Source organism: Rhincodon typus, chromosome 9 (genome assembly GCF_021869965.1).
Source record: "Rhincodon typus isolate 14 chromosome 9, sRhiTyp1.1, whole genome shotgun sequence".
NCBI lineage: Eukaryota > Metazoa > Chordata > Chondrichthyes > Orectolobiformes > Rhincodontidae > Rhincodon > Rhincodon typus.
This window is the reverse complement of record NC_063340.1, coordinates 9,959,602-9,979,137: the sequence shown is the minus strand read 5'-3', so window position 1 is coordinate 9,979,137 and position 19,536 is coordinate 9,959,602. Positions and strand designations below refer to the sequence as shown.

The 19,536-nt window shown below is 42.4% G+C and overlaps 1 protein-coding gene across 1 annotated transcript in view; it reads right to left on the bottom strand.

Moving 5' to 3' along the window:
• The window catches only part of fermt1 (FERM domain containing kindlin 1), a 76,877-nt gene extending 70,436 nt beyond the window's left edge, over window positions 1-6,441 (bottom strand). Inside the window, exon 1 of the mRNA XM_048600902.1 lies at window positions 6,187-6,441. The gene's annotated coding sequence lies outside the window, so the exon portion shown is untranslated. The remainder of the gene's footprint in view (window positions 1-6,186) is intronic.
• Between the last annotated feature and the right edge of the window lie 13,095 nt (window positions 6,442-19,536).

Sequence of the window (19,536 nt, the reverse complement as noted above, 5' to 3'; positions counted from 1 at the left end):
ATTAGATAGGCTGAATGGCCTACTTCTGCTCCCATGTTTTATAGTATTAACAACAGGAGTAAGGGAAATTCCAAAACCTGACAGGTTTTCACAAAATATATATACGTATATTTTCCACTGAATTTTTCGTATGTTAGCCCTGCTTCGAAAAGGCTCACAGTAGTTGCAAAATTTCACTTTCCATTTATCAGCACTGATATCTACCAACAAAAACAACTGAAATAAAATGAGATAACGCAGTGTGGAGCTGGAGGAACACACCAGGCCAGGCAGCATCAGAGGAGCGGGAAAGTTGACACTTCAGGTCAGGACCTTCCTTCATCGGCAGTTCTTACTATCTCTGAAACAAAATGATGTAGGTGATCCATTCACTCCAACTTTATAGCTGTTTGCTATTATTGATCACTGTAAGTTATTTACATTTTCAGATCCATCTAATTTTCTTGCATATCCTTTTAAGCAATTAAGCTGGTGGATAAAGATGCAGAACTCAGTCATGAAAAGTTTTCTGTTTCTTGCATCAGCACCAAGTCTCAAGTATAATGCTCTTCAATTGATAGTTCCTCTTTTACATTGTGATACTCCCATATCTGCATGCACCAGTCTCATCTCCTCTGGGAGAATCTGCCAACTATTGCTGGGTTACTAGTAGTTTGACCTTTGTGAGCTTCTTCATCTTACTGAACCTCACTTCACCGAGGACCCTTATGATTGCTGAAGACTTTTTCTTTTATTCATTCACAGGATATGACTAGAACAGCATTTATTTTCATTCCCCAATTGCCCAGGCGGCAGATAAGAGTTACATGTAGACCAGTTCAGTTAAAGTTGGCAGATTAATTTCCTAAAAGGCATTAGTGAACCAGATGACCTCTTCCTGACAATTGACAATAATTTCTTGTTCATCATCAGACTCCTAATTCCAGACTTTTATTGAATTCAGATTCCACTGTCTGCAGGATTTGAACCCAAGTCCACAGAACATCACCTGGATCTCTGGTTTAATAGTGTAGCAATAATACCATGAGGCCATCACCTCCTCCTAGATGACCTTGAGGATATCTTCTGCAATAACCGAAACATTCTGTCCTCTGGTATATATTAGCATGACTTTTATTATCAGATTGGTCAGACATGAACAATGTTAGCTCCTTCTGAATGGTCAACATAGTTAAAAGAATAGAAATCCCCATCACAAGAAAACCTGTCTAGATTTTCCTATACTCTAATTATTTATGCAGTTTAAACTCCAATGTATAGATTGGGCTGCTGCTGGAGTCTACAAATATGAAGGTGAGTTTTAAAGAATTCAAGCAGTAAAGTGCAAAACACTTTCTCCACCCTCACCCATTGCAGTGAAAGGTAAAACTTTGGCTCTTGAAATGCACTACAAGATTACTAGTTGTAGAGGGTACACAGGGAAAATGCAATTTTACCCTTTTAAAGAGTCACAAATTGCAAAGCTGTGAACACAATGAGCTAAACTACCTTGCAACGTATTGACAATGAATGGCAGTAACTCTAAATTTTCTTCAACCATTTGTTTACATTGCATATGAAATGAAACAAGGGTGTTTAAACATTCTCTGAATGGTTGGTCTCTGAAAGCATGTTGATGTTTGAGGTACCATTGCAGTGAGGACAAGGAAGAGTTCTCTCAGTGGTACATCAGGCTACAAAAGAGCAAAGGGAGAGTCAATCAAAGCTCTGAGAATGAATAAATACTCTCTGTAGCAGAGCTGGCTACAGTCACAGAAGTTGGGGAAACAAAAATAACCAAACTATCTCATATTCTTCTCAATAATTATGGAGAGGTGTAACACTGGCTTCCAGTGGGGAATTTGCAAGTGATTTTCAACATTTTTATGCTAAAACAAACTAGTGAATGCAAATGGGCGGGATGAGGTTAGTCAGTAGGAGATGGGGGTGCGGCTTGAGGTGGGAGGAGGGGATAGGTGGGAGAAAGAACAGGTTAGGGAGGCGGGGACGAGCTGGACTGGTTTTGGGATGTGGTAGGGGGAGGAGAGATTTTGAAGCTTGTGAAATCCACATTGATACCATTGGGCTGCAGGGTTCCCAAGCGGAATATGAGTTGCTGTTCCTGCAACCCTCGGGTGGCATCGTTGTGGCACTGCAGGAGGCCCAGGATGGACATGTCGTCTGAGGAATGGGAGGGGGAGTTGAAATGGTTCGCGACTGGGAGGTGCAGTTGTTTATTGCGAACCGAGCGTAGGTGTTCTGCAAAGCGGTCCCCGAGCCTCCGCTTGGTTTCCCCGATGTAGAGGAGGCCGCAACGGGTACAGCAGATGCAGTATACCACATTGGCAGATGTGCAGGTGAACATCTCCATCCCCGCCTCTTCGACCTGTTTGTTTCCTCTCCACCTATCCTCTCCTCTATCCGCCTCCCACTCTCTCCCTATTTATTTCAGAACCCCCTTCCCCTCTCCCTTTTCTGATGAAGGGTCTAGGCCTGAAACGTCAGCCTTTCTGCTCCTATGATGCTGCTTGGCCTGCTGTGTTCATCCAGCCCTGCACCTTGTTGTCTCGGATTCTCCAGCATCTGCAGTCCCTACTATCTAGTGAATGCAAATTCTCGCTAACTCCAATTATTGAAAGCTATGACTTTTGCAGCTTCATCCTCTTTCAACAGATCAACAGGGTATAAAGTTACCTCTTTGTACACACCCAATGCATTGTTGTAAGTTTAGAAACAGATGAAAGACTCAGAACACCACAATAATTTGATTCCGATACATCTGAGAAGTTTGGGAAGCCTCCAAGCTTTTCTGCAGTTTATTTGCTACAGTCTTCGCAATATATTTTGACTTTCTCCCAGTGACAGCTGCATTGTACATTATTACGGAACTTGTCAGTCTCATGGCATCTGAGATTTTCCTGACTTTGACATCAATTCATCTTGCCTCCCATATTTATAATGACTGAGCAGTAGGCATCAGCCTACTTCTGTACTCTGTGATTATGGAAGATAAAAAGGAGCAGGAAAAACTCAATTCTGGCAATTGCACCTACAAAAAACAGATGGCCGCACATCTGGTTATCCAGATGGGCACAATATAAATGTTTGGCTGAATTCCAAGGACTTGCTAATGGATTACATGTTTACACAGACTGAAATAAAGTATTAGTTTTGATTGATAGAAATCTTTAAAAGGTTCCAACAAGTTACTCTTACTTTGTTTTTTTTTCCAATGTCTGTACATGTATTTGGATGAGATTAAGAATTGTGAAGTAGAGTAAAACTTCTATCATTGACATTACGAGTGGCATTGACTGACTGATGCTTTCAACAAGCTGTATGAGCAGCAGTCTTTTCCAAAGCAGATTTCTTAATATGTAGTTATTTTTCATGAGCATTTCAAGACTTTTTAAATCAGATTTGTGTCTTGCATTGGTTCTGAACATACTGCATTACTGGCTGAGCAGGCATTTTCGTAATTTCAAATAATTCCCAAGTACGGTTCACGACTTCTCCAAGGGGCTGTACACCATGAGTCCTCAAGAAGCTGGCCATTCTCCACAAAATTTGAAGGGTTTGGGGTTGCAGTGTTTCGGGGGGGGACAAAATGAGATTCCTATTCCCACAGTAGAACAGTCCGAGTCAGGAATTCAGGATTAAAGTGCCCTTCCCACACATAGCTTTAACCTGGGCCAGCAAAAATTGTCAGAGCCCTGAACCGAGATGAGAATCCTACAACTGAGTCATGCCCACCATCTTTAAAAGACCTGCAAAGACACTTGTCTCCATGAAAATCCAACCCATTTTTGCCACTGTATCCACTTTATCAACACCGCTCATAATCATGAAGATGTCTGTTAGGTTACCCCCTCAGTCATCTTTCAAGATCAACAACATCAAAGGCTACAGAAAATACTGAAGAGAATGACAAACCTTAATGCACCTTGTCACATAATAACACCAATGATCTCATTCAGTATTGGGCTTGGTGCTGTGGGTAGGGTGGAAGACACAAATAAAGGATTCACCAGACATTGACATATGTACATCATTGGTTCTTGACGTGACATACCTGGACCCAGTATGCAGCAGCAAGCAAATGGGAGGCTTAGCAATCTTAAGGATTGCAAATGTTTTAGTCTGTAGTGAACCCTCAAATGGTTCTCCCCACGTCTGCTGCCTTTGCCCATGATTACTTATCCGAACATCAATCCCCAGGCATATCTTAACTTAGTGCTAATTACAGCTGAAACTCAATCCTACTAACCAGGTCAGTTCAAATGCATTCAGCACTGCTTACCCAAAAAAAAGGGTAGTGTTATGGACTAATGTTAATAATTATTGATTTCACCCCAAAACCTAGCAAGGTTTTTCACTGATATAACAAGGTGTAGAACTACACGAACACAGCAGGCCAAGCAGCATCAGAGAAGCAGAAAAGCTAACGTTTCGGGTCTGGACCGTTCTTCAGAAAAGGTCCAAACCCGAAACGTCAGCTTTCCTGCTTCTCTGATGCTGCTTGGCCTCCTGTGTTCATCCAGCTCTACACCTTGTTATCTCAGATTCTCCAGCATCGGCAGTTCTTACTATCTCTGAAAGGTTTTTCACTTTTAAATTTTCTCACCCTTTTTGATATTAATGTAAAAAAAAACACATTCCAAAAGATAGTTTCTTTTTATATCAGTTATATAAAGTCACTGATCCTTAAGTTTCAAAAATTTACTATGTAATTGCCAAGAATCAAATTTAGGAAACAATATTCTCTTTTGTAGCAGGAAGAAGGCAAAACTAATGGGTTTTATATCTATGGCAGTTAAAAGCTTTTCTTTGCTCTGTTCCCTCATCAATTGCAGAGTGTGGAAGCTGATACCATAAGTACAGCTCACTTCTACCTGGATTGCAAAATACATCATATTCCACACCAAATTCCATCTATCCAACATCCCAATCTTCACTGACACACCTCCGCTCCACAACTACCTCATACTTAAAATCAGAATCCGTGTGTTTACATCCTCTCCCCATCTGAGCTCCAGCAATCAGGCCTTTAGTGGAATCTCAGACCCTTCTTTTCTGTCACTGGCAGCTATACCACCCGAGTCTTGATTCTGGAATTCTTTCCTAAAGTCACCATGCCTCTTCATATCTATCTTGTTTGAGACTCTACTTAACATACACATCAGTCAGCTTTTCGTGAGCTGTCCCAATACAGTGTTATTCGACTCAGCATTCACTTTTTAAAAACAAATGACTACACCCTACTAAAATTTTCTGTTTTTTTCCCCCCAACATGCATGGTGATATCTAAATGGAAGTCAGCATTATTGGTATATAAATCTTTCAAAGAGTAACTGAAATACATGTTAAAACAAAGGGAGGATAAGTCAACGATTATTAACCGTCTTTTGACCAATAAATCAGAATGTAGGAATACTGCCACACTGAGCAAAGACTTCAAACAAAATTGTCCAAATCCGCTGTCCAAGACTGAAAGCTACAAAGTTCAGATTGAAAATCTGGTTATCCCACATTCCTTATGATAATTTTGCAGAGAGGAAAAAAAAGCCTTTGTAATGTAAACGGAACTTTGATACCATAGGGCTGTTCAGCAAGTGGTTACTTGTGTGAAGCATTCTCGGGGCCATAAACGCCAGATTCTTGAAAATATTGTCGAACCACTAGAAAGAAGTGAAGTGCACAACAATGGCTCTATTAAAATGGAAGAAAAATTAAAGGCGTACATTCATTAACAATAGAATCTTGTGGGGTGGCGGCAGTCGAAGGTAGGAATGAAAGGCACAAAGGATTTTTTTTTCTTTTTTCTCCAACAAAAAAGACTACCAAAGAGAGTGAGATGAGGTCAAACCGATTCAAGAAGTTGAGAGAAATACAAAGGTTTGCATTGAGGGATTCCCTTCAAGATTACAATTCAAGTTTGATTTGGGAAGGAGAGAAAGGATGACAAAAAATGTTATCAAGAGCTTACAAAAGGTATGGGTCCTGGAGCGATGATAAACCTGTGGGGAAAACGGAGAACTAAAACACCCCACCCCTTTCCAATGAAGCCGCTCTCTGTCTCGTGTTGTGCCCTCGTGAACCTTGTTCTCCCGCGCCCCTGTCAAATGTCGTCAAGAAACTTTTTTTTTTGGCAGCAGCAAGTTACAAAAAAAAATCCCGTACTCCCCGCTAAAGAAAAGGTAAACTCACCTTTACAGAAGACTCAGGAAGAGAGAGAGAAACCTACTCGACATTCAACTTCAATATAAATCCCTGCTGCTTGTGCAAAATGAAAACAAAACAACAAAAGCTGTCCAGTCCTTGTTTTAGAAACTCTCTCAGTCAGTTTTGCATTCTGTCACTGGCAACGCGGCGCTGAAAGTCGGGGAGGAGAATGTAAGGTGAGAGAGATTCCAAACCATCCCCCGAAGGCATGAAGATTTTCACTGACTTCCTGCCAACAAAGGTATGCCTTCTGTAAATCCCGGAACCTTTGAGCTGCACAACACAAGTTCTCCAAAATGTAAAGTGATGTTAAGTGAATCTTCATCTTTCCCCATCCCCAGAAAGTGTTCTTTTATGTTTGAGTTAGGAGTATTGCAGTACAGGTCAGGTGTGACATGCAAAGTCCGTTCACAGATCAGTAGGTTAAATGCAACTGTGTACGGTATGGTTCAAACCAGTTTAAAAAACACACAGTAGTACATGGAATTGAACATACGAGATCATAGAATCCATACAGCGTGGAAGCAGTCCATCCGGCCCATCGAGTTCACACTGATCCTGCAAAGAATATTCCATCCAGACCCACCCCATCCCTGTAACCCTGTATCTCCCATGGCTAATCCACCTAACCGACACATCCATGGACACTGTAGACTATTTACCATCACTAATCCACCCAACCTATGCAACTTTTGACTATTGGAGGAAACCAGAGCACCTGGAGGTAAGCCACGAAGACAATGTGCAAACTTCATGCAGTTACCTGAGGGTCCCTAGCGCTGTGAGGCAGCAGTACTAACCACTGAGCCACTGTGCTGCCCTGTGATGAGGTGGACCAGCATGTCTCATTTGCCAGTTTTACTACGTTTTCCCTTTTGGAAGAATTTTTTTTTGTTTGAAGGACACCTTTCCAAATGAATCGGTAATTGTCAATCCCGATATGAAAATGTTGCATGTAAATAGTGTCTTGTTAATGCTTTATTAAAGTGTTTACTAACGATATTGAGTAGATGGGTGTACCCTTGGCAGGAATGTTGAGAATTAATCGCAGAGATGAACATAGATTTGATACCGGGGGAGAGTAGGAATGATTGGGAAAACACATCATTTTGAGTGATCAGTCAGTGCTAGATCAGTTATTAATTTTAAACCTGAGGTAGGTAATTGAAATAACTGCATAGAGGCTGGTATCCCATTACCAAGTCACCATGTGCACAGTATATGAATGTTGACAAACCAGCTCACTGCCAGTCCCTGGAGTGAGGAGAATCTCTAAGACGCCTGTTCATTTTTTTTTCTTGCCCCCACACTACCACTGTACAGCAGTAGTGCCTATTTTTCTCCACAATCAGTGTTGTGTGTGTATATGTGCAGTGATTCAGTAATGACAGAACGTGCAAATAATTTTGTTCAGTATTTCCACCACCAGGAAAACACCCATATGGCCAGTGAACCAGTAACAAGCAAAGCCTGATAAGGGCAATGCTTACGTGGATAATTTGAAGGGGGAGGTAGGGATTAAATCAAAATAGAATTGGAGGGGAGAGACTTCTGTTCATATGTGTCAGCTAGGACTCCCTGATTGGAACCTGGGCCAGTCAGGAATCTAATACGTATAAGCTGACAATTTCCCAGCTACCATCAGTTCTGAGTAAGGGTCACTGGACCCGAAACGTTAACTCTGATTTGTTTTTCTTCACAGATGCTGCCAGACCTGCTGACCTTTTCCAGCAACTTCTCTTTTTGTTCCTGATTTATAGCATCCACAGTCCTTTTGGTTTTTATCTAATACGCGATGGGATCCACCTGGCCAACTTTGTTCCAATCACTACATCAAGGTTTTGTTTAGCAAAAGTATTAAGGGAAATGGGCTAAAGGGAGGTCTATAGAGTTAGACCACAGAATAGCCATGATCTCATTGAATGTTGGAACAGGCTCAAGGGGCTGAATGGCACACTCTTATTCCTAAGAGAGTGGGACTGTGGCAAGAACAAGAGCATGGTGAGGTGGGAGTAAAGCACACTTTGAGCTGCTGCTCAAAACTTACTGTTGACCATTGTGCTAGTAGTTACCTAAGTCACCTGGTAAAAGGTAGACACTGTGTTGCTTACCCCAGTTTGAGGATCACTCCTGTAGAGTGCCTCACTCTCTAATCAAATCAGATTGCATCTTTTATTTTCTTTATTCATTCTTGGGATGAGGGATTTGCTGGCTGGTCAGTATTTATTGCCCAGAGGGCAGTTAAGAGTCAACCACGTTGCTGTGGGTCTGGAGTCACTTTAGGCCAGGCCAGGTAAGGATGGCAGTAATGAACCAGATGGCTTTTCCCCCAACAATCGACAATGGATTTGTGGTCATCATTAGACTCATATTTCAGATTTCTTTTATTGAATTCAAATTTCACCATCTGCTGCAGTGAGATTGAACATGGGTCCCCTAGAACATTATCCTGGCCTCTGGTTTATCAGGCCGGTGAAAATCCCACTAGGCCATCACCACCCACCCCTGGTAATCTACATTTACACTGCATTGAAACATTTTCTGAATCAGTCGCAGGTATTTTACGCCAGCCTCAGCGGTGCAGCTTTTTAATCCCTTTCTTTCTCTTGCATGACCTGTCAACTGAACTTTAATTTAATGCCCCTGTCTACGAACAAATTGGTTGCTCAGATGAGTTATGGCAGACTGTCATTACAGCTTGTGATTCCACTGCCACGTGACAATAGGCGGAATTTTCCCATCTGAAGTTAGAGAATGGAAGCAAGCATGTTGGATGCCATTGTATCTGCCATGGGCTTGGGTGAGTTATCCATGCAAGTGAAATGATGTATGTGTTACTTGGTGAAGAGAGTGCCAGGTGAGCCGGAAGTTCTCGTGGCTGTCTCAGTACCACAGAAGAAGAGTTACCTCAGTCATTTAGTATGAGGTAGATGCAGATCTATGAGAAAAGTAAGACAGATTTTGTTTTATATAGTGTGTTATTAGAGGCAGGCCTGAGCCCTGAGCTTCTGACATCCTTCTCAATAAAGTGTAACATTATGCTCATAGAAGGTGGTGCTTCTGAATGACTGTAATGTTTTGATAAAGGATGTGGAATGCTGTGTAATTTACATGTGGGTGCTTGACACACTGCTGCATTTGCTCCTTGTATAAGTCAGCTGGCAGGAGCCACCCCCCAACTCCTCCTGAAAATGCCCCACCTCCAGCATTTCACCCAGTGGTAAAAACTGCACGCCTTCTGTCATGAGTCAGGGAATGGTAGCAGTAATATGGAGGCTTCAAATCCTTGGGATTCTGTGGCTTTGGCCTTTTGAGAAGATGAGGTCAGCATTTTGATACATTGAGAACTGTTGAACTGACACATCACAAAATGTCAGTCAGGGGCACAGTATACTCCTACTAAAGAGTTCTTCATGATTGAAGGTCTGCATTAGGTTGTTCGAAGAATGTTGACTTCTAGTTTGAAAGGTAAATGACTATGTCTAATCATTTATATAATTATGAATGCATTGGTCCCTTAGAAGAGCTCACGTTGCAGTCCAAACCCTTTGAAAAAGAAACATTGCTTACTTCTCCCACTTTGCAAGTGGTTTGTTTCAATTTCAGACCTTCCAAGGCATTTGATTCCTGGAACAATATGGTGAGGTTTCAACTTTGAGAGTGCATGAGTGACCTATTGGCTCTGCCTGTGACCCATAATCTTCTGCTCGTTCAACATGTTTCACTTTCCGTTACCATCGCTGACTCCACTTATCCTTCCCTTCCCCTGTTTCAGTTGAGTCCCTTTACGCTGCTATTGATGTGCCCTGTTTTCTCCCAGCCCTGATTGCTTGAGAGTTCTAAATCCTTGCTGGCTCTGCACCCCTCCCCATTTTAACGCCAGAGTGACCATGACTTGCCTTGATTCCCCCTTCCAGACCATGCAGTCCACTTCACAACACTGACAAGTCGCATTCTAATATCTGCAGAGATAGTAGGAACTGCCGATGCTGGAGAATCTGAGACAACAAGGTGTAGAGCTGGATGAACACAGCAGGCCTGCTTGTGTTCATCCAGCTCTACACCTTGTTGTTTCTAATATCTGCAGTTTGTGTTATTCATTCAAGGGATGGGGGCATCATTGGCAGGGCCAGTGTTTAGTCACCCATCCCATTTGCCCTTGAGAAGGTAATGGTGAGCTGCCTTTCTGAACTCCTGCTGCCCATGTGGTGTAGATGCACCTATAATGCCATTAAGGAAGAAGTTCCAGATTTTGCCCTAGTGACCAAGTCAGGATGACAGGAGGCTTACAGAGGAACTTGCAGGTGGTGGTGTTCCCAGATGAACTGGAACCAAGGGGTTGGTTACAAATGAAGTTGATTGGTGTGGTCTAATGTCCAATTATCATTGACAAAGGTCCTCTGCCTGCCAACAGCTATATGATTAGTCATCAGCTTGCTGAACAGTCAGAGTTGTAACCAAGGCAGAGGGAAGCTAGTTCAGTGCAGAAGAGAAACCAATAGGTCTGCTGCAGCCAAAAACTCACTCTCTCAGTTCTCTACAGTAAACCACTTTAAACTCAGAGAAAACCAGCCTATATCTCCTTCAGCAGATGATACAAGTTGTGATTTTTGAATCGGATAAGTCAGAGACCTTTCCTAAGTGAACCAGCCACCTGTGTCTCTTGCAAACCAGTGGAAGCATTCAGAAAAAAGAGAAACCTTTAGACCAGTAAGAACTAACCCAACAGATCTGGGGAACAAAGACCATCAAACTATTTTTCCAGTTTTCTCTCCACCCACATGTTTTTTTATCTCCTTTATGATTATCTGTCTGTGTGAAAAAGGGTGAGCGTATAAGGGGTTTACAGTTTTAATCTGTAGAGTTTACTTAATGTAGTTTGTTTACCTGTAGTTAGAATCTTTCATAAGTCATGATCCTTGTTCAGTACAGGAACCTGGTCTGTTTTTCCTACCAGCCTGTGTCTGAAAATAAGGTAGTTTGGGGTTTCTGCATAATTCTTTCGAAAACTTTAACATTTTGTGACAACCCTGGGAATCATAGGGCTTGATTTCTGGTGTGCTACTCCCAGTGAGTCATGACAGCAGGCAATGAGAAATGTTTGTGAAGATGGTGTCAGGAATCTCACGGGGCCTAATGGAGAGAAACCCTCCATGAAACTCCGCAAAATCGAACACTGGCTGAATGTAACCAAAAACTGGGTATGTGCCAATATACCAGGGAATGGCAGGACAATGGCACAAAGGCTGAATGCTCATTGGATAGTGGACAAAATGGGTTGAATGGGATCCCTGTATGCTATACACCTCTGTTGCTGTGGTTCATTGTTGACTAACAAGGGAGGAAGTTTTTTATGGGTTAAGCAGCTGGCTTCCAGCTGTGTGATCATTTCAATCTGAGCTACAAGGGCAGATTGGATGGGCTGGGGTTGTTTATCTTAGAGCGTTGAAAATTGAGAGGGGACCTGATTGAGGTGTGTACGGTTAAGGGACTTGAATAAGGCGGAGGGAAGAGGTACAATACAGGGGACAATAACTAGGGTGTGTAGTTTTCAGATAAGAGATGGAAGGCTAAATGGAGAGCTGAGGGGAATGTTTTTTGTTCACCCACAGGGTGGTGGGAGTCTGGAACTCACTGCCTGAAAGGGTCATGAAATCAGAAACTCTTGAAATATTGAAGCAGCATTTAGATATTGACTTGTGTTGCCAAAGATTCCAATGCTATGGGCTAAAAGCTGGAAACATGAATTAGTGTAGTCAGACCTTTGTCACCTGGCATGGCACAATAGGCTAATTGGCCTCATTCTCTGCTGTAGACATCAATGAAGCAGCCAGTAACTACTCATACAAACTCATATTCAGATAACTGCAGCAGTGACATCATATAACTTTTTTATTATATATGCTTGGAGTTTGGTAAATTGAGTGTAAATTGGAATTATGGTTTATAATTGCCTGTATGATTAGGGAATTGTGCACAAGTTAGTTAAATATTAGCGTTGGAAAATCAAATTAGTTAATTTCACAACATTGTTTGAAATATTATATCTTATCTAAAAGTTACATTGTACGGTGAGTAAGCAATCAGTAATCCAAATGAGTTTTTATATCCCAGTAAACAAACATGCACTTTTAAAACACAAAGCACCCGAATTTCTTTGAAGGTTCTGTCATTCCCTCCCAAACTCAAGAGTTCTTTGTTAACCTTACAGCAGGTGGAATATGTAGGTTTTCACTAAAAAGGCTGGTGAGGTGCTTTTGGAGGGAGTGACAAGGACATTGGTAGTCCTGAGCTACTGAGTGTAATTAAGGTCTCAGTGAAAATCTGTAGCTCGGATTGTAGGTGCAGTTGTTTGTTTGCTCACCGAGCCGGTGGTTCTGTGGTGTGCAGATGTTTTGTTACCCTTCTAGGCAATACCATCAGTGCAACCTCTAATTGAAACGTTGGTGTTCTGCTTCCTTCTGGATTTGTATGATCCTCTGGTGTGATGGTCTTGTTGCTAAAACAACAGAACCGGAAGCAGCGGTCAGTATACGGGGTCTATTTCTATGTGTTTGTTAATGGAGTCCCATGTTGAGAACCAGGCTTCCGACAAAACAGAACAATAGAAGACACTAGCAACGTTACCCTACATCAAAAATATATCAGAAATCACTACCACACTCCTAAGACTGCATAAGATCATGATTGCACACAAACGTACAGCAACACTGTGCCAAATGTTATCAAAGACTAAAGACCCCATACCGACAGTAAACAAGACCAATGTGATATACAGAATACCGTGCAGCAAGTGCAATAAACATTATATTGGACAAACAGGGAGGGAACTGACGACCAGGATACATGAACACCAGCTGGCAGTGAAAAGACACGACCAACATTCACTTGTCTCAATACACACAGACAATGAGGGTCATCAGTTCAACTATGACAAAATGACCATACTGGGACAAGCGAACACCAAACATGCAAGGGAACTCCTGGAAGCCTGGTTCTCAACACAGGTCTCCATTAACAAACACATAGAAATAGACCCCGTATACAGGCTGCTGCTTAAACAACAGAACCAGAAAAGAAGGGACCATCACACCAGAGGATCATATAAATCTGGAAGGAAGCAGAACACCAATGTTTCAATTAGAGGTCACACTGATGATGTTGCCTAGAAGGGTAACGAAACATCTGCACGCCACAGAACAACCAGTTTGGTGAGCTAACAAATGATTACTGATTGTTAAACTGGAGGCCAACAAGATATGGTTGTCATTTTGGCCCCACAGCCAGGCATGTGAATGTCTCATCGGAGGATCCAGCTGGATGTCTGAAGAAAGTTTAATGCATTTTCCTTTTTCAAGGAAAATGATTTTCTTGCAGAAGCGGCTGTGGGTAGCTGGAAGGGTCTTGTGAATGGGTATGTCAGGCCCTGAAGTCTGATTGTGGTATTGGGTTGTGAGTCTTTGGAATTTCCTTCCTCAAAAAGCAGTAGATGCGGAATCTTTTATAATCATTTAAAGGCAGAGGTAGATAGATTTTTGATTACCCAAGAGGATGAAGGATTGTTGGGGATATGCAGAAATGTAGACTTGAAGTCAAAATCAAATCGACCGTGATCTTATTGAATGGCAGAGCAGGCTGGAAAGGGCCAAGTGGCCCTTATCTTGTTTATTGTACACATTCCTATGTTGTGACTTCCTTATAATACTGCAAACATTTGCTGCTGGAAGCACTGGTTAGAACAATACTGGTGTGGCTTCCAGAACTGTAGCCTCTGAGCTTTCAATGCCCCTCTATGGTGTGACAAAATAACTGAGATTTCACAAACGGCATAGTTTAATATGTTCAGAATTGCTACTCTGCAAGAGCTAAGGTGGGAGAAGCCAATGTTTTCTTGAATCACATGTAATGACGTGTATGCCTTATACACCAATGGGTAGTGATCATGATCTTTACTGTTGGGATGTGGGTTTTTTTTGTCAAGAGTGGCATTTATTGCTCAGCCTTAATTGGCTGTGAGAGGTTGGAGGTGAGCTGCCTTCATGATATGACTGAGTGACTACCTCAGCTATTTCAGCAGGCAGTTAAGAGACAACCACTTTGCTGTGAGTCTGGAATCATATGTAGGCCAGACCAGGTATAACTGGCGGGTTTGCTTCCCTAAAGGACATGAGTGAACCAGTTAGATTTTTACAGCAATCGAAAATCGTTTCATGGAATCCCCACTGTGTGGGAGCAGGCCATTTGGCTCAACGAATCCACAATGACCCTCTTAAAGAGTATCCTACCCAGACCTGCCCTGTACCCCTACATTTCCCATGACTAATCCACCTACCCTGCACGTCCCTGGACACTATGAGCAGTTTAGCACGTCCAATCCACCTAATCTGCACATCTTTGTGGGAGAAAACTGGAGTCACGCAGACATGGGGAGAATATGCAAACTACATGGAGACAGCCACCCGAGGCTGGAACTGAACCCCAGTCTCTGGTGCTGTGAGGCAGCAGTGCTAACCACTAAACCACCGTGCTGTCTGTGCCACCATACCATGGTCACCATTATTGACACTAGCTTTGTATTCCCAATATAGGTAATTAAAGTTATATTTCCCAGCTGCAAGTGATGTGATTTGAACTCATGCCTCTGGAACAGATTCAAGTTTCTGGATATTGAATAATACAATGACTGTACCAATGTATCTCATACTTTAATTCAATTTTAATTGAAAATCTAAAGAATAATTTTATGAGACTGTCCTTTCTTCAAGTGGTCTTTAAAAAAATCAAATGTAAATTGGAATCAAATCTTGTGGCATATTTTTTGCTCTGAACCATGCCCACATAGTGAAGAATGAAAACCTGAAAAAAAAGTACCTTCCCAAATGAAAGGCAGAAAACATGCTCAAAAGTTGATGTATTTCCATTCAAGAGTGCTCCAGCACTTGTTTCAGAGCAAGTTGTTTCTCCACCTTGTCTGCAATTTAGTGCATTAGAAAATTGGCAGTCAGTGACAACAGTAAACAGTATCTTCTGTTTATCTTTGAGATTTGGTTTAAAAGAAAGATTAGCTTCTACTAAAGAAGGTCATTTGTAAAGACCAAGTTACACTAGTAAGCAGCAGTCAGATCATATCTCCAGTTATCCAAAATCCAAATACACAGGCAAATATAGAAAATTATCCAGCAACTCCCCCTGGCAAAGATCCCCCCGCTCCCCCCCACAACTTTCAATTGTATCTACTCTCTGGAATATTGACAGGTACACAATAGTCTAAATATTTGCCGAATTCTTGATGTGATGCCCATCTGCATTCTCTCCCAGCCCCCTCACATTCTTCTGACTCTACCTAGCATATCCAGTCAGTATCATATTGCACGTCAGCATGTTATTTGAAAAAAAGAACAAGTTTTTTTTTAAGAGCAAGTTTTTGCTATGTTGTCATCCAACTGATGGCCAGCCACAGTAAATCCTACTCAGTTTGACAACTAAATAGACGTAAAGGCATTAGGACATGTAATAAATTTTCGAGCAAATCATTATAAACATATTTTAAACACGCCGCCTTCAGTCTGCAAGTGTTTTTCATGAAGGGTGCTTAATCTGTTTATGAAATGTAATTTTGCACTTAGAAAAGGTCATTGCAAATGAGCTTCTGATGCCCTCAAGTGGTGTGATTTAGCAGGAAGCTCATGCTAATTTTTTCCCCTGTTAATTAGGTAAACGGAAAGAGAAAAGGTAAACGAGAAATTGTGTAATATGTGAAAAATCAATATGATTTAGGTTAGCTGTGAATTGTTTATGACCTACATATTAAACACTTGTGGTTTGTTACAACTTCTCTGCCGTGGAACAAATTCCAAATCATCAAAAAACATGCCTGGTGGCTATATCTTAGGAGCAAGGTACAAACCTGCTAAGCTTGCAAAGCTGTATGCTTGGGAGTACTTGCATCACTTGGTCTTACAACCAGAGTATAGGTGAGGTTCCCCAATTTGTCATCGTTTCAGCTAGGATGCTTCCAATTTGTTAAGCTCCTGGGTGAGGGGGGATGAACTCACTCCCCTCGGTTTGTTCGCATCAAGGATAATTTAGAAATAATCCCTTTCCTTATGATTATCTTAATCCCAAAACTTCTGTTTTAAATGGAGTCTATTTAGCTCATTCTCCTTGAATATACAAAAGAAGTAAGTTTATTAATTGCTAAATACAAGAACAAGCAGTAATAGAACGCACATGCACACTGATTAGAAATAAGAAGTGAGTCCAAAACAAAAGTAGAAAAGAAAATACGAATCCATTTCTTAATTGTTGGTAAAGGGCAGATATGAAGAAGTTGCAGTTGTTTTTGCATGGCATCAATAGTGCTGACTGTAATGAGGTCAGCCAGCTGACCTTATAGAATGAGTTCCCTGATTGGGGCTGTTAATTTGGCCCAAACAGGGAGCGCTGGCTGACAGATATAAACAGGAGTATCAGAGCTTCTGTCCACTCAGAGGGCTGGCTCTGAGGAAGCTGGATCAGTGTCAAGGACTTGCCATGTGTAAATAATAATTGTAAATAAAGCGTGACGGGATACCAGCCTCTGTGGAGTTATTTCAGTGACAGCCATCGATCAATCGATCTTAAGGTTCTTAGATTTGTAGGTTGATTGTAATTTACTTGTCCTGATCCCTTTTGAACTATTTAGCTGATAAGAAAGCTGGTTAGATCCCTTGTCAGGACTCCAAAAACTCTGTCCTCCCACATCAAGAGGAGACCAAGATATGATGGGTCAGAGTGAGAATGAGTAGTCACCTTTTGTTATATCTGCAGCGCAGGTGTGTTTAAATGGCTGTTCTCAAAGCTGTGGTTCTCATAGCACTCTTGATCACACACAATAAGGCGTGTGGCTCACAACAGACTAATGTTGTAACGAATTTGTAACTTTTGTAAATTTTTGGATGGAATACAGTCATGTCTACAAGAACAAAGAACAATACAGCACAGGAATGGGCCCTTTGGCCCTCCAAGTCTGTACCACCACTTTTTGCCCTTTCATACTAAAACTGTCTTCACTTACAGGATCCGTATCCCTCTATTCCCTTCCTATCAAAGTATTCGTCCAAGTGCTTCTTAAATGCTGCTACTGTATCTGTTTCTACCACCTTCTATGGTAACACATTCCAGGCACTCACCACCCTTTGTGTGAAAAACTTGCCTCGCGCATCTCTTTTAAACCTCCCCCCTCATACCTTGAACCTGTGTCCCCTGGTAATTGACCCCTCCACCCCGGGGAAAAGGCTTCATACTTTCCACTCTATCCATGCCATTCACAATCGTATAAACTTCTATTCAGTCTACTCTAAGAGATGGCTTTCTGCTGAAATGCTGTGGAAGTGCCGATGTTGGACTGGGGTGGACAAGGTCAGAAATAGCACGACACCAGGTTATAGTCCAACAGGTTTATTTGAAAACTCAAGCTTTCGGAGCCTCATTCCTCCTTCAGGTGTTAGTGAGAGAGGTAGTACCAAACACAGCATTTATAAGTAAAAGATCAAAGGATCACAAATAAGGATGCATTAAACAAACCTGAGATGCTGTTAAATGTTTAATCAGTTAGAAGGTTTTAATTGATTTATTTGTATATGTAAATCCCCGAATTTGTTTTAAGTCACTGTTCTGAGAAAACTAAAGGCATTATCAGTGTAGAGAAGAGGTGACATTTTAGGTCAGACAAAGTTTGGGGTGAGGCCTTATTTAGGATCTGTTTGTGTTTTAGTTTGGAGTCAGACTGCTTTTGCTTCTAAAGTAAGAATTTATAAAACGTCACATTGACAGAGTATAAATTGTGTATTTCTTGAACAAAATAGTATGCATCTGCAAATACAGGGTAGAGGGAAAGAGGGGGAGACTGCACGTGCACGGGTGTGAGAGGGAGAAGGAGAGAGCGTGTGCACGCAGCAGGGTAGGGGGGAGAGGGAGAGAGTGCACGCGCAAGGGTGTGAGAGGGAGAAGGAGAGAGCGCACGCGCATGTGCGGGAGGGGGAGAGAGTGCACGCGCATGTGCGGGAGAGGGGGGAGAGAGCGTGCACGCATGTGCAGGAAAGGGGGAGAGAGAGCACGTGCGCAAGTGCGAGAGAGGGAGAGGGGGAGTGAGAGAGCAAGTGAGCGCACGCGTGTGGAAAAGGGAAAGGGAGATTGTGCGCACATGGGAGAGGGAGAGGGGGAGAGAGAAAGAGACTGTGTGTGTGTGTGTTTGAGAGAAGATCTGTGTGCGAGTGTGGTGGAATCACCTGTAGTGCGACATGAACCCAAGATCCCAGTTGAGGCCATCCTTATGGGTACCGAACTTGCCTATCAGCCTCTGCTTGGCAACTTTGTCTTGTTGTCTTTCCCAAAGTCCGCCTTGGAGGATGTTCACCCGAAGATCCGAGGCCAAATGCCCTTGATCGCTGAAGTGTTCCCCCACTGGGAGGGAACATCCCTGTCTGGCAATTGTTGCGCAGTGTCCATTCATCCGTTGTCATAGCGTCTGCATGGTTTCATCAATATACCATGCCTCAGAGCATCCTTGCCTGCATCGTATGAGATAGACAACATTGGCTGAGTCACATGAGTATATGCCCTGCGCGTAGTGGGTGGTGTTCCCGTGTGTGATGGTAGTGTCCATGTTGAAGATCTGACATGTCTTGCAGAGTTTGCGTTGCCATGACAGGGTTGTGTGGTTTAGTGGTTGATGTTGTCTTAAAGGCTGAGTAGTTTGCTGTGAACAATGGTTTGTTTAAGGTTTGGCGGCTGTTTGAAGGTGAGAAGTGGAGGCGCGGGGAAGATCTTGGTGAGATGCTCATCGTCATCGATAATGTGTTGAAGGCTGCGAAGAACAAGGTGTAGTTTCTCTGCTCCCAGAAAGTACTGGATGGCGAAGGGTTCCCTATCGGTTGTATCCCGTGTCTGTCTTTTGAGGAGGTCGTTATGGTTTCTTGCTGTGGCATGTTGGAACTGGCAATTGATGAGTTGAGCATCATATCCAGTTCATATGAGGGCGTCCTTCAACACCTTCAGATGTCCCTCTCATTCCCTCTCGTCCAAACAGATTGTGTGTTTGTGTAGGGCTTGTCCGTACGGGATGGCTGTTTTAATGTGTTTAGGATGAAAGCTGGACAAGTGCAGCATCATGAGGTTATCCGTGGGCTTGCAGTAGAGTGAGCTACTGAGGTGTCCATCCCTGATGGAGATGTCTGTCCAAGAATGAGACTGATTCTGAAGAGTAGTCCATGGTAAGTCTAATGATGGGATGAAACTTGTTGATATCACTATGTGAGACAACAAGGTGCAGGGCTGGATGAACACAGCAGGCCA